The sequence below is a fragment of the Passer domesticus genome, chromosome 3 (assembly GCF_036417665.1).
Source record: "Passer domesticus isolate bPasDom1 chromosome 3, bPasDom1.hap1, whole genome shotgun sequence".
Taxonomy (NCBI): Eukaryota; Metazoa; Chordata; class Aves; order Passeriformes; family Passeridae; genus Passer; species Passer domesticus.
In genome coordinates, this window is record NC_087476.1 from 13724386 (window position 1) to 13734137 (window position 9752).

General features: G+C 37.3%; 1 long non-coding RNA gene across 1 annotated transcript; it reads left to right on the plus strand.

The window, feature by feature from the left end:
* The first annotated feature begins 1781 nt into the window (after positions 1-1781).
* LOC135296024 (uncharacterized) lies at positions 1782-6138 on the plus strand. The gene is made up of 2 exons (XR_010358072.1): positions 1782-3637; positions 4594-6138. It is a non-coding gene; the product is annotated as an uncharacterized LOC135296024 (long non-coding RNA).
* Positions 6139-9752: the final 3614 nt, after the last annotated feature.

Sequence of the window (9752 nt, forward strand, 5' to 3'; positions counted from 1 at the left end):
TGGCTACACAGCTGTGCTTTGTCTTCAGCCCTCATCACCACACCTAGGCACAGCCTTTTCCTAGTAGAGCTTCCAGTAGAAAATATGTCTTTTTTTTTCTCCCCACCACAACAGATGCCTATGCAAATAATACCAGGTCCCTGGGCAGTACTTACCCTGTTTAAATTCCTAGATAATCAGGACCCTAACAGCAGGGGCAGATAACATAATTTCTTTAGATTTTATCTCATAGCTAGATCACATTACCAAGTTAGTGCTGCTGGATTTCTCTATCTTCCTTTTTTTATTAATCTTTAAACACCAGCCTTTCCCAGTCACTGCAGACAATGTTCTCCCACTGGAGAGTTGGAATCTAATCAGGTCCCTGTTCTTCCTTTCCCTGAACTCAGACTCTCAAGTCATTGTTCTCTTTTTGCTCCACTGAGCCAAAGGTGTCAGGAAAGGCCATCAAAGCCTAACCTGAGACATCTCCATGTCATTCCTAAGTCTGTGAAAATTTATCTGAATTTAACAGTCTCTAGACACCTGTTTCATTTTTGCCTGATTACTGATCCAATCACAAACTCCACCATAATGAACACCACCTGGACAAAGAACTTTGTCTTTAAAGAATACTTTTGGCCAATTTAATTCCCAGATCTACTTGCACTGAATTCAATATATGTTCTTGGGCTGAATTTCTTTCCATCACTCAGTGACTAATTAAGAAGACAATTTACAGCTCCCCTGAGATATTGTATGAAAAAAGGTGTCCAAGCATTCTCTTGGATGTAATTTCTACCCTTCAGTAGGAGTGATCGCTTAGACAGTGTATGGACTTGCAATCCAAAGTAATTATTTAACCATGACCTGCAACTACAATTCCGTTAAAACTGACATCCATAAAGCATATTTTACAAGACTAGCCAATTTCTGAAAACGTACTATTGGAAAGAAACCAAACAACTGGAAATAGCATATATCAGGAAAGAGAACAGAGCTCATAGGGAATGGATCATAAAATTGAAGATTTGAGACTTGATGTAAATACCCTGAAAATGTGCAGTGTACTTAAGTACATGAAAAAGTGGTCTGTGTCAGCAAGCATATTGTTTCAGAAATTGACAGAAGGGAGTCATAAAGCTTGCAAAGTACTTCCTGAAAAGGAAAGCAGCCCCTGGTGCCAAGCAGATAACTGGTTCTTAAACAGCCACTAAATGCTTATGTTCTAGACTTCAGCCCTAAGAGAGAATTTTCCAGCTAGAGATTATTAATAATAAAAAAAAATTTAGATGTTTATATATTCTTTCAGCTAAGGATCTCTGTTTTATGGACACTATGCAATGGACCTTAAAAATTCATTGGTAATACAGATGCATAATTGAATAATCATCATATAGACAGAGAAATTTCATAAAGAATACTCAAATTCAAGGTTACAGAGCAAATACTAAAAAAAAAAAAATCAAGATTGATTCTCTATATTTTATTCCAAAGCAACAAGAAAAATATCGCTGCAATATATTGTCCAAACAAGAACACCAGTATGATGGAAAGTGGTCGCAAACTTACCCTTGCAAGTGTGACATTTATCCACCGGGTGTAAGATTTTCAGCTTCAGATGTACTCATAATCCTGACATTTTTATAAAGCATCTTGTTTTCTTGTCTATCATCTCCATCAGGTTATTTTAATGTTGTGGTGTGTTGTTCAGTTCCATTAGAGTTGGTATGTTCTGTTACCCCTACCTGTTAAATGGTTTCATCCTGGGATTCCCCTTCCTCCCCTGGTAACCCCTCCCCATATGTGAGAGTTGTCAGTTTGTTGTCTCCTCCTCTGTTTCCCTGGATACCTTCTGTTAACCCCGCCCCAAGTTCCTATCCATCACCCACTGACCCTCCCCTTTTTCCAGAAAGTTCTCCCCTCAACAGTGGGTGATTGGACCAGGAGCAAGAGTCCCTCCCTACTACCTTACCTATTCGCTGGCCAGTGTGTCTATTATGATTTTGCTCCCTTCTAAGTTCCTCCTCATTGGTTACTGTATTGTCCCCACCCTTTAGTTCCACCCCCTTTATATACTATTGTATCCCCCTTGCTCCTGGTCTTCTCTTGCCTGGCTCCCCCGTGCAGAATAAGCCTTCAGACTTTGCCTGCGAGAGGAGTCCTTCTTTTCTTCATCTGCTTCGCCTGTTTGCTGCTTACTGCTGTCTCCTGCTGAGGTGCTCTCCGGATGCCCCTGGTGCATCTGGGAAGTGCCCCCCCCCCCGTTGTCAGCTGCTGTGCCCCAGCTCAGCCGGTGCAGTCTCCTCCCCTAGCTGGGGGATTAGAGGATTTAGGCAGCAGCGTGGCATTTTAATGGACAGTTCTTCTAGTTGTCTTTGTATATATTTGTTGTATTGTTTTCTTATGGTAGCAATAACAATAACTATAACAGTCGGGATAGATTTAAATAGTTCTTTTTCCCTTACTGAGCACTGTGCTCCATGAATGGCTTCCTAAATATAATTTAGCACCCTTTACTCTGTCTGGGATACTCTGTTAATTGCTTATGAGGGCAAGAAGACTGAGATGTCTTTTATATTACTGGTCCTTGAGTTACAAATTTTCTTTTCCCTTAGATGACATCCATCAGACAAGGTCTCGCCAGAAAATTAGTTAAGCTGGGCAGGTACTCTTCCTTGTCAAGAAAGAGAATAATGCCCTGCAGAAGTCATGCATCTACCTATACTTCCACCTCTTGGGCCCAAGTTTGTCTATGATTGCAGAGAAATTTTAAACAAACCATGTAAATAAATAAAACTTCTGGGTGATTATGGGAAGATGAATCCAGCATTATTTTTCAATTCATCTGTAGAAAATTGAAGGATGTTCTCACTTTTTTTTCTCTAAATGACATTACAAGAGGTGATAATATAAATAATGAGAAAATAATTTTAATGGAACTAAGAGCTGCAGAATTATATCATGGCTTGTAGAATTACTGTATCAGAAAATTTAGTTGGTTAAGATGTCACCTACAAAAATGAATTATTACAAATTCACTTTACAGTGATCACATTCCAAGGCACCACTGCTAAGATCTTGTTCTTTGGTTGTGTACAAGGAGAATTTTAAAATTCATGGAGTTGCCATGTAGATTTGTGCTCTGATTTTAACAGCTGCAGAAGTGATTTTGCTTCTTCCTCTATCATACGAGGGGTCACCTCTGATGACCTTTTCACTGCATCCTCCCATTTGGTAAAGAGATTGGTTTGTAAGGACTTTATTCAAGATCAAGCTCGCTCCTTCCCTTCCTTCAAATTATTCTGTTTTATTGTGGACAAAGAACTATCACCACAGGTGGCAGTGAAAACAAAAACATGCTTCCTTTATCAAAGTTCAAGAAAACCAACTGAACATTTCCCCTTTTTGTTATTAAAATAGATGCTTAACCAATTTTAAGGTCAGGAAATCTCCAGTGTTCTGGAATTTATCTTCTGATTTCTCTAGGCTTGTAGAACATAAAGTGTCTTGTCAAGTCCATGCATGCATAAAACATTATTTTTTGGAAAAAGAAAAACTTATAAATAATATAACATACAGCTACAAATACATGTTTATATTAGTGTATTGAGAGCGATCAATGCTAACAGAAAATCCACCTGAATGGAATATTAAGGTAGGTTCAGTACAGCTTTTTTCTAATTACATATGTTCTATATATTTACAGATAAATTTTGTAAATGGCTTGAACATAAAAAATATTGATGTTTTAATTATAATAAATAAAATTAATATTTTAAATAGTGAACCTTTAATATTAAATTCAATTTAATGGCAAAATGAAATAAATAAGAGACACTGGATCTTTCTTTGTGAAAAGTAAATGGAATATTATGTACTTTAAAAGTGCAAAATTAACAGTAGAATTCTAAAATCTGTCCAGAACATCAGAAGAAAACAAAATTTTTGAAAAAAAACAAAGCACAGTTTAATATGAATATTCACAGATGAAGATGTTATTTTTTAAAATCCTTTGAAGAAAATGTAATTGTTGCACTGAAATAACAATCTTACCCGAACTGGTCCAGAATTATCATTGTCTTAATTTGAAATAAAAATGTATAGAAGTTTTATTCCCTGTATTGCTTCTTGGCTTATTTCGTTCTTTTGCTTTCACTTTTTCTTTCAAATACTTTGCTTTTAGAATTAAATATGCACAGCAAGTTGACCTTTTTCTGACCTGATTATCTCATCACTGCAAATCCTGTGTTCAGGGAATTACAAAAAGTGTGGTTTCTACTGCATGTTTTCAAGCATATAATTTAAATATATATACTAATGTCATAGACCATTTCATATATATAGCAGTAGTGTTGAACTTTGGTTGTATAATCACTTCCACATAAAGGTCTGTTACAATATTAACTTTAAGCTACATATAACTCTGAAAAACTACAATTTTTTCCCGTTTTTAATTTTCCATGTATGATCTCATCTTGTCATGACCCTTTAACATTTTTTCCTTTTTTTTCTGTGTGCCCTGATTACTATTTTTTTTTTTTTTTTTTTTTTTTTTTTTTTTTTTTTTTTTTTTTTTTTTTTTTTTTTTTTTTTGTGGTTTGCTTGACTTAGTTTTTGGTAGCAGGGGGACCGCAGAGGTGGCTTCCAATCTTTCACCACATCTGGCAGAGCCAATCTCTGATGGCTCCATCAATGGATGTGCTGCTGGACCAATTGGCTGGACCAATTTGAAATGGTGGTAATGCCTCCGTGATAACATATTTAAGATAAAATCAAAACAAAACAGTGTGTTGCAGTGTTATTTCCAGTCAGAGAAGAGAGAGAACATGTGAGATGAATAACTCTGCAGACACAAAGGTCAGGGGAGAAGCAGGGGGAGGAGCTGCTCCAGGCACTGGAGCTGAGATTCCTCTGCAGGCCATGGTGAGACCATGGTGAAGCAGCTGTGCCCCTGCAGCCCTTGGGGATCCAGGAGGTTGCAGAAGTCCACCCTCAGCGCATGGGGATCCACAGGGGATGCAGAGATCCACCCTCAGCCTGTGGGGGAGTTTCCCATGCCAGAGCCGGATGCCTGGGGGAGGCTGTTATCCAATGGTGATCCCCTGGTGGAGAGAGGGGTCCCTGCTCCCAGGCTGGAGCAGCCTGTCCTTGGAGGACTGCACTCCATGGAGGAGTGACCCATGTTGCAGCAGTTTTGGGAGGACTGTGTGCCCATGAGAGGCACTCACATGTCAGCAATTTAGAGAGGACTGTTGCTCATGAGATGGACTCAAGTTACAAGTTCATGGAGAATTGTTTCCTGTGGGACTCTACACTATAGCATAGGAACAACGCCTCTCCCTGAGCAGCAGGAGAAGCCTGTGTGTTGAACTGATCATCACTCCCATTTCCTGTCCCCTTGCACTGCTGGGAAGGAGAGAGATGTGGGGGGAATGTGCTTTTAAAGGGCTTATTTTACTTCTCATTGTCATGCTCTGACTTTGTTAGTAAAAAACATCACTTTATATCTCTAAGTTAAGCCTGTTTTGCCTGTAATGGTGATGAGTGATCTTTCTCCTGGTCCTTAACTCAGAAATCCTCTGTTAATTTTTTTTTCTTCTTCTCCGGTTACAGAGGGGAGTGAATGAGCAGATTTCATGGCTGCCTGGCATCCTGCAAGCCATGATAGTTTTGAGCAGATTTTTACAATAGTTGTCTGAAGAGAAAATGAAGAATTAATTAATGCTGAAAGGTTTAAAGTGTTTTCTTCCTTTTTCTTTCTTCTTTTATTTTTTAAATGTTACTTTGGCTGATTAATTTCCCTCAGGAATGCATTTTCTAATCTGGGTAAAAGCTTTTCAACTTTTAAAATAATTTTGCCATGACTTTAGATCACGTAACTGTTGAAGGTGTACCTACAAAACAGAAGATATAATTGAAACTCAGCAAAGTATTTTGTTCAGGATCCTTCACAATTTCTTGGCTATGGTTCATTCCCATTTTGATTTCTTTAACAGTAAACTTCCTTTGTTTAAATAAAAATGGTCTCAAAAGTGGTAATAACCAGTTTTAAATCCAACAAAGATGAGGATTGTGAGGGTATGTAGCAAAATTGTGTCTTTATTTTCTGACAATAAAAGTGAAATTTTGATCCAATATATCCTGACAACTAGAAAAGTTGGTAGCTGCCCAGTGTTGATTGGTTTCTCTAGAAGTGCAGGGACCCATTATGTTAAGCCTCTCCAATGGGCCCTGGAATGATTTTCCAGGCACTAGTATTGGTACACATTTCTTCCATGCAGTGGATTTGTCCTGGGATTCATCCCAACTACATTTATCCCTCCTTGCCCTGCACCCATGGCCTCACATATCTCATATAAACTCAGGCACTCAGATTGAAAGGGAGCTATGACCCATATTCATGAGTGTCTGTCCTAGTCCAGATGACCACAACAGTGGAATAGATGTTGAAAATAAATTGTTCTACATATAGGAACAACAATAGAAATGAAAGAACTGCTGTACTTTTTGTGTATAAAGCTGTTTTCAAAACACAAGAAACCATGCAATGAATGAGATTTTAGATACAAGGCATTTATATAATTCTATAGAACTGCACCATGTGGACACATTGAATTCCAGAGTAGAGTTAAAAATGAGTTTAAATTCTCCAGGTGCATTCCCTCAGAATATATAAACAATCTCCTTTGCAATTCTGAAAATGCAATGTTCCCAAATGCATTGCAAATGTTGCTTGTTTGAGATTTTCTATGGGAGACATCTCACATTTATCTTCCTCCTCATTGTTACACCAGAGTCCACCAAATCCCTCAGAGGGAAAATTGCCAAAGTTTGCAAGCCACAAAGGGACAGGTTTTACTGATTAGAGAGCAAACTGTGTAAAGACCTCATTACCATCCATAATGACTATAGAGGGGCCATTCAATTAGTCATAGTTTTTAATAGTTTTTAATTACTCCAGCACTCAGATGAGCTGCAGCTTAGTGCTCCTCCCCTTATGTTCCGATGATGGGACACAGTAGAGAACCCCCAGCATCATTAGTCTGAGGCCTGGGAATTTGTAAGCAAAGGATGCCCTGTTGTGTGATGATCACTGAGCACAATGCCTGTAATTCTGAAATAGTGTGGGTTATTGGAAACAGTCTTCTGTCAACATGTTATGTAATTAATATTGAAACTATTTGTTTTTCTGTGTTTTAAATCTCCATCTCTTAAATTTAGCACAATTGCTATACAGTTTACGAATTGAAAAAAACCACTGGGAAGTATTTTCATTAACTGTATCACAAATATACAAACAACAAAAACCCTGGAACTTCTTTTTTTTTTTTTATATTAATTAATAGGCTCGGAATACCCAGTATCTGTTGCACTTTCCCATGATAATTTAGCAGAACTGAGGTAACATATCTGCACCCCTGTCCTCTTTGTTTACTAGTACAGGCAGTTTGTCGTTGGTGAGCTACAACTCACATTTCCCCATTAATATAAACGATAGTTTTAAACCAATAATCAAAAACCTTGGTTTTTTAAGAAAAAAGCTACTGCTGATTTCCCAAGAAGCTGAATCATTTTCCTAAGTATTTCTAACAGCACCATCCTGAAGGATTTCTGGCAATATCTAAGATATTTATATGAGGGATTCAATAAAAGTAAAATCAGCTGCTGCTGAATCTGCCCTTGAACTGATGTATAGTGCGGTTAAGTAAATTTATTAAAATGGAGAATGTGGGTTTTTGCCTAACACTGCTGAGCAAAATTTGGTGTTATTTTCTCAAATGTTCACAAAGGACTAAAAATAAAGAATATTAAGAATATTAAGAATAATTATATAATAATAAAGTTAATAAGTGTGTGATGGAGGAACTCTTGAATGACACTAATATAAACAGTTTTTATGATAAATTAAAGCTTAATTATTTTTAATAAGGTTAGTTACTTCTGTGGACTCTTAAAAGTTCAGGATTTCATTTACTAAGTAATAAGCTATCAATTAAATGCAATACAAGCATTACTTCACAGACCTGTGTAAACTGAGCTACAGTTTAGCAGTAGGTTAATAAAGCGGAGTATTATGTATCCTATATAGCAGTAGTATAGGGAAGAGAAAGAAGCACAGATATAATGGAAAAAAGTCCAGGAAATACATAGGGAAGGAAAATATATATATGAGGTAAGTATACAACAATGTAATTCTCAAATGCATATCCTGAACCAAAATCAAATCTTTTACCACCACATACCAGAGTTGTAGGGCACTTTGTATTTGTGCTGTTCTACACCAGGTGAGGCTAATTTGATGTGAAAGAAATGTTTTCCTTTTCCCTTGACTGTTTCCTAGAAACAGAGAATATATTTATTTTAAGCAAAAGAACAGTAATAAACTGCAAGTATGCCATATGGACATTTTAATTATTCTCTAATGTCAGAGCACCCTGTTGTACTACTTGTGTAGTTTTAAGTATGGCAAAGCAGTGAACTACAATGATACAGCACAAAACAATAACAAAACTCACTCAATTTGCAGGGTTTTTTGTTGGCTTCAGGACTCTAGATCCTATATTTTTTTAAGAGGTCTCTTTAAAAAATTTTGCATATTGCATATTGCTCCCAAATGCACCTTCAGAAATGTTCTAGTGAATGCAGTCCAGTGACAATATTATCTTATTGTTTGAAAATTGTAATTCTGAATTTCTTCAGGAGGCTTTACTGTGAATCATCCCAGCTCTTTCAGCAGTAGCTCAGAGGTCCCCCATGAAGAATTTTGTCCACAGACAGACTTGCACCTAAAATGGAAATGAGACAGAATGCTGATTTCTAAAGACAAAACATTCTTCCAGAAAATTATAGTCTAGTATTTATTCAGTGTCTGTGATGACATCCTCAGAAACTTTTAAGTTACTGCAAATTCCTAGTAACACATGTATTACTGCTGTATTCCAAAGATTAAGTAAAATTGTGTGTGAGCATTCAATGCATAGCCCTGGTAAAAGCCTTTTTGTGCTGACAGCTGCTTTTATCTGAGGCAGTGCTGATGCCCCTGTTCACTGCCTTAAAAAGTCCTGGTGGCAGAACTGAAAGCTGGAGGAAGGGGTTTGGTACCTTCCTCCTCACGTGAACTTTGGTCCATGGTGCCCATTGCAAAAAATTATTCTCCACTCATGGGGGAGAGCTTGGTCTGTGCCCATGCTGCCTCCTCCACTGCTCCTGATGACACTGGGCAAAACAGAGTGTAGATGTCTTTGCTATCTCCAGGGTAAAAAAAAAATAAATCTGTATTTTGTTGGTTAAAACTGCAAAAAATAACCAAAAAAATTCATATTTTTCTTGTGTGTAAGTTCTATGAAGTATATAAATTTGTCTTTTGCATTCTCCCTTTTTCAAGGGGAAAGGAGACAAAGAAGATGAAAATTAATTTAAATTCTTGTTTAAGTACAATGCTGTGGGTAGGGGATTGTACAAGACAACATAAAACATAAATATAGATAAGGACAATGCACTGTGATGCCACAACAAATAAGTTAAAAAGTAAATAAACCCCAATTTTTTCCGGTTTCTTTCACAATGACCTTTTTTTTTTTAACAACTTGGATGTGATTAATACCATAATTTGAGATCAAACTTCTGGTGAAAAGTGAGTTGCACCTTGCTTGTACTCCTTCTTGCTGCTGCATAAGGAAGAATCCACAGACCGTCATTCTGGTTACAGAGATCTTCATTCTGTTGCAACAGGAGACCTGTGCAGCAGTGTCGTGAGCAGGAAATACAAC